The following is a 6,000-nucleotide window of genomic DNA, read 5'->3' on the forward strand; positions in this document are numbered from 1 at the left end:
AGAAGTATATCAGAAATTGTGAGGTTGCATGGTATACCAAAGACTATAGTATCTGATAGAGGGCCACAGTTCACGGCTCACTTTTGGGAACATTTACACAAAGGCTTAGGAACTAGTTTGATTCGTAGTACCGCTTATCATCCTCAGACAGATGGTCAGACTGAACGAGTGAATGCTGTTTTGGAGGATATGTTAAGAGCCTGTGTTGTCTTCTAAGGGATCATGGGAGTCATGGTTACCATTAGCTGAGTTTTCTTACAATAATAGTTATCAAGAAAGCATCAAGATGGCTCCATTCGAAGCTTGTATGGCAGAAAATGTAGAACACCATTGAATTGGGTCGAGCCAGGAGATAGAAGGTATTATGGCATTGACTTTGTAGAAGAAGCCGAGAAGAAAGTTCATATTATTCAGCAAAATGAAGGCGGCCCAATCACGTCAGAAAAGTTATGCAGACAGAAGGAGACCCTTGTGTTTGAAGTTGGTGACTATGTTTATCTGAAGGTCACGCCAATGAAGAAGAAAAGGTTTGGAGTCCGAAGAAAGCTTGCCGCTAGATTCGTAGGACCATACAAGATCTTGGAAAGAAGAGGTCCAGTAGCTTATAAGTTAGAGTTACCTGAGACAATGAGTACCGTCTTCCTAGTTTTCCATGTATCACATCTCAAGAAGTTTGCGTGTTCCGGAGGAAAGAATAGAACCTCGAGGCATCCAACTCAAATCAGATTTGGTGTATCGTGAGCAACTCCATGTGTTAGACACTAAAGAACGTGCTACTCAGAATAGTGTGGTGAAAACATACAAGATACAGTGGAATCATCATGATGAGGGAGATGCAACTTGGGAAACGGGAGAATATCTACAAAAAGCTTATGAAGATTTTTATAACAAATGGTTCGTAACCCAAATCTCGGGACGAGATTTTTATAAGGGGGAAGGCTGTAACACCCTTGGTGTTAGGCTTGCATAATTGCACTTGCATTTCATGAACATGAGCATCATTCATCCATTCATGAGCTTATAACACATGAAACATGTTATCGAAACATTTCAACATATTGTATATTTCATGAGTGTTGTTTTTATGGAATGAATAGTGTGCAGCACCCAAGTGCAACATGTGCAACTCACTTTTGTGGAACATAGTTAGTTAGTACGATGCAACAAGATCATGAAACGTGTGAAACATGGCTATGAAACAAAAGTAACATTTCAATTGTTTTTCATTGTTTTAGTGCATTCAGTGCTTATTCTTGTGTGACCAATGTGTGGTATGGCTAAATATATTTTTAAACAACTTAGCTATACTTAGAAGGTCATTAGGAACACTGTTCATGTTGATCATTTTGCCTAATTAAGTTTTCGAGTCATGGTTTGACTAGTTTTGACTCCTGAACTCTTTGGTTTGACTGTTTAAAAAGTACAACTTAGAGTCTATGCATGTCTAAGCAACCTAAAACAAAGTTGTAGCAAATTTTATAAGGAATAAACTTTGTTTAGAAACCAAGTTATGAAAATATGCACAACATGCTCAAAAAGGGCCCACAAGTCAGAATTTGGGTCGGGCAGACATGGAGTTTGTTTACGCAGGTGGCCGCCTCGACGACGTGCCCCTGACGGACCACAACGAGAGGGCTTCTGCGGCTTTCCCACCCTCCTGCCACCGCACCCAGCCGCCTCCGCCCATCGCGTTGTGGACGATTTTGATAGAAATTGTTTGTCTTACGGATGATTTTTTTAGATCGTCGGACACCCACAACAAGCAGCGGCGACTCAGTCAAGGGCAGGGTGCTTGGCGAGCTAGGCCGCCATCAGCAGCAGTGGCGCTCTAGATAGGGCAGAAGCGGCGCAACTCTACCCTACCGACCAGCGGCAGCTAGGCCAAGGAATAAGAGAGAGGGGGGAAGGGGTGAGGCTAACATGTGGGTCCCACATGTTAGGATCCACGTTGCTACACAATCAGCATGTCATGTCAGCTCCTAGGATGTGGTGTGGCTGATTTAGACCTTCGATGAACGATTAAAAAGTTTATGGACCTAGAAATGCACTTTTGGAGTTGATGAAACTAACCGTGTGTTTGGTTCAGGGACTAAGTGGGATGGGACGATTCCCTCCCTATTTGAGAGATGGGACCGTCCCAGTTCTTGTTTGGTTGGAGGTATGAAGAGGGATGGGATGGACGTTGTTTGCAGCACCGATAGTCACATTGATAGGTGGGCCCACATGTTTTCCGTGGCATGCTCTCTACTTTTATCCTTATTTTTTTTCTTTCTATTTGTTTTTACTCTGCCTTATCATTTTCCAGGTAGAGGCAGACGAATCCATTGTCGCAAACTCACGAGGAAGGAGGCTCGAGGCGAGCAGGGAGATCCGCTGCGAGGGGAAGGGCCTCAACCCGCCGCTGCTCCCTCACACTGCTGGCGAGGAAGGGCCGTCAATTCTCCCGCGCGCGGCTCGAGGAATGGCCGCTGGTGCTACCCCATGCAGCTCGCGAGGAAGGACGATTGGAGCCCGTGCGTCGATCTCACGGTGGAAGGATGGACGTAAGTCATGTGTCGAGTTCACAGGGAGGTCGCTCCCATCCGCCATGACCGCCACCTGCAGAGGTTCGGCCGACGCCTGCTGAGCTCCCCCCACCATGGGCGCTGCCTGCCACGCTCCAGCCGTCGCCTGCCAAGGTTTGCACGTGCCATGGCTGCCGCCCGAACTTGAGGCCCCACCTGCCATGCACAGGGATGGACTCTTCCACAAGTGACAAACACAGACACCATGTGCGTGGGACGGCCTCGTCTGCGAGATTTCAAGGAATCAATCCATCCCGGATGTACGAGGAATATTCTCTCCTGGGACCGTCCCATTCCACTTCGTTTCTAAACCAAATACTAGCGAACGTAGAATCGTCCCATCCCGTTCCATCCCTCCAACCAAACATACGATAAGTGACACACCCTCACAAGTTTAGGGACCCCAGTGCATCTTACTCGTAAATATTTGTGGCAAGTGCCTAATGTTGAGACAACCTCTTGGTATTAAGAAACGCTTATTATTATAAATTCCTAAAGATGATTTGCAATATTGTCATTTGAGAAAGCATAGTATGGATGGTTTGAAACTAGACTTAAGGAGGAAAGATTGAGATGGAGCTACTGCTCTAACCGGTCTAGATGTTGGTAAAAAATTACAAAAACATAACTCCATGTTTGACAACTGGACAATGCACATGGTTGGGAATCATATTCTGAGGGTGCTTAAGAGTATGTACTAAACCTTAATCTTCAAACATTAGGAGTTGGCAAACAACAACAATCACATTATTAGCAAATATAGATAATCAAAATCTGTGCACTAGCACGACAGCCAGCATAATACTAGGGAAGTGCCTTTCATAGGTAGGTGCATGAAATTATCTTTATAAAAGCTTATTTTAATCTAGACAAGCTTGGCATGGTTTGTGCTAGACGTGGAAGAGGAGAGGAAAAAGTTACAACTTGAGGGGTATTCGTAGGTATAAACAAAGCGACAGTCACAAAAAAAGAAGAAGCAAAATTGGCCAATAGCTCTCGCCAAGTGCTGAAACAAGATACATGGGGATCTAGACCCAAGACAATTTTTTCTTTAGAAGAGTAGAAGTCCACAAAATAGAAGCATTAGAAGATAAGTTCAAAAACTTCAAATTGCTACCATCGGTCAACCAATTTGTGCAGATCAAGCAATCATGGTTCTAAATAGCCCACTATAGCCCAACTATAGCTGAAGCTTATAGAGTTTTCAAAGACCTAACACTACGATATTGCCAAATTTTTCGCTATTATAGCTAACAATGCGATATCACTGACAAAAATCGCTATTTGGGTTAGCCACAACTTTTTAGCGCTTGTCTGTGGGTCAAGGCTACTTCATTCCCTTCACAATGGAGGCCCAAAAACCTACAAACGATGCCAGTAACTCAAAGTCTTAGTCCTAATGGATCCCTAACCAGGCCACCATTCATCTCTAAAAACAGTTGCAGCATCCTATGAAAGCTTACTAGAGACGGCCGTGGCCAGCGGTTTCATGCACTAGTTGGCCTCCACTTGAGATAACCAACATCACACGTTGCGACCTATGGTTTCTTGCGGTGGCTGCAACATGAAGGCCACCAACATAACATGACCGAGAAAATATTCATTCTTTGTTCTGGATTAGTGCAATCTATGTCTCTCTATTGTGTTCTTTACTTCAATATAAACTATGTAATGCTTAGCTGTTTATTGTTGAATGAATATAATGTTTTGATTATAACTGTGACTATATTGGTTGATGGAATGATTATGACGTTTGTGTCCATGAAATTTAATTAGTTCTATGCTTTTGTACATAATTCATTGAAAATCTTCATGTTTGACAAAACCGCATAATGACATAGCTCTACTATATCCTGCTATAGCTTTTTAGAGCTCCTAGATGAGACCACCGCTAAATGTCTTAGCCAACTATTTAAAACCGAGTAGTCATACTGAGCAATGTAAATCTTCCAACATCAATGCTGTACCTCAGGGAGATTTGATCCCGAGTATCCCTTTATTTGGCCATCCAGAGAATGTTCATCATGTTGACAGGGTGAACCCTTTCTTTTTGCACATGAAGCAATGGATCCACCTGCGACACACCAGTTCATGGTCAGGAAAGAATGCACACAGAAATCTAATTTTGTTCATATTGAAATTAATCTTCTGTGCAAAAAATAGTTAATCTAATTAATCTTCAGCGCAAGCATCAGAACGTCTAAAAGTTTAGAGACCCCGAACTGTTTCTACATAACACTAAAAAATGTTAACCAACTAGATTTTTCCTTTTCTTTTTGAAAAGAGTACAGACTCCCCAAATCACGCTAATTTTGTTCAAGAGTAAGGCTCTATTTGGATCCCACACGGCTAAAATTTAGCTGCTAAAAATTAGCCCGTTTGGATCCCAGCTAATAGTCTCTTACCAATCACCAAACTAAAAATTAGGTGTTAGCTGGTTCCACTAGGCTAATGCATGTATACAAAGAAGCCCTAAGGCTATATATATATATGCTTAAATAAACAATGGGTAGGCTGCTCAGATCGATTTAGATGAACCTATTATAATATTCATCAATGCAAGAAAAATATCATATGGACGGACGAGATGCTGCTACTTACTACGGGTTTGGATCTGCCGTCGACGATTCCGCCGCTTGATGGACATGAGCTGATTCAGCTTCAGCATCCCCGTGACGTGATGACGCCTCGGATCGACTCGGGAATTCAAAGACAGTCAACTCCGTTTTTGCAGAGGCTGAGGGATCCCGGTGTTCGGCGCGGTCGCAGAGGCGGGGCTGCCAGCGCACCAACAGTGGCGTAGGATACGAGGGCTGGGCGGCCACGGAGGCCGGCGGGGGAGGCTGGGGCAGTGCAGGAGGGAATAGGGATGATGGATCAGGGTCCGGCGGCGCGTGTGGACGTAATAAGGATGTTAATTAGTAAGGGAAGGAAAGGGCAGAGAAATCCAGGCTGCACCGTAAATTTTCTCAACTGGGCCAGGCTGGTGCGCGTGCGCTACTCGCTACTCGCTTCCGCGGCCCGACCCCAGGTCCCCAGCACCCCGCCGCCGCCTCGCGCCAACTCTCTCGGTTCAACCGCGGCCACGCAGGGCGACGGCCTAGAGCCCAGCCTAGATAACGGCCCAAAATCAGCTGATCTCTATGTAACTGTTGCAAAAACCAAACATGCCTACATTGGAGCTCTTGCGAGTTTACGAGCGTGCTCCTACTCTCATGAACAAACTCAACACGCTGGAAACTGGAGCCAGAGAAACCGAGCTCTTCGCTAGTTTATGAGCGTCCACATTGGAGCTCCTACTCTCATGAACAAACTCAACACGCTGGAAACTAGATTTCCTGGCTTTAATCTCTCTAACAATTGGACCATCTCTACAAGACGAAATCTGCACCAACTACTCGGCCTATTATTTTGCCGCGTGTCTGGTTTCCAGAGC

General features: G+C 44.6%; 1 pseudogene; it reads right to left on the minus strand.

The window, feature by feature from the left end:
- Positions 1 to 5,451, minus strand: part of LOC136451118 (uncharacterized) — a 28,465-nt pseudogene extending 23,014 nt beyond the window's left edge.
- Between the last annotated feature and the right edge of the window lie 549 nt (positions 5,452 to 6,000).

The sequence above is a fragment of the Miscanthus floridulus genome, chromosome 5, assembly GCF_019320115.1.
Source record: "Miscanthus floridulus cultivar M001 chromosome 5, ASM1932011v1, whole genome shotgun sequence".
Taxonomy (NCBI): Eukaryota; Viridiplantae; Streptophyta; class Magnoliopsida; order Poales; family Poaceae; genus Miscanthus; species Miscanthus floridulus.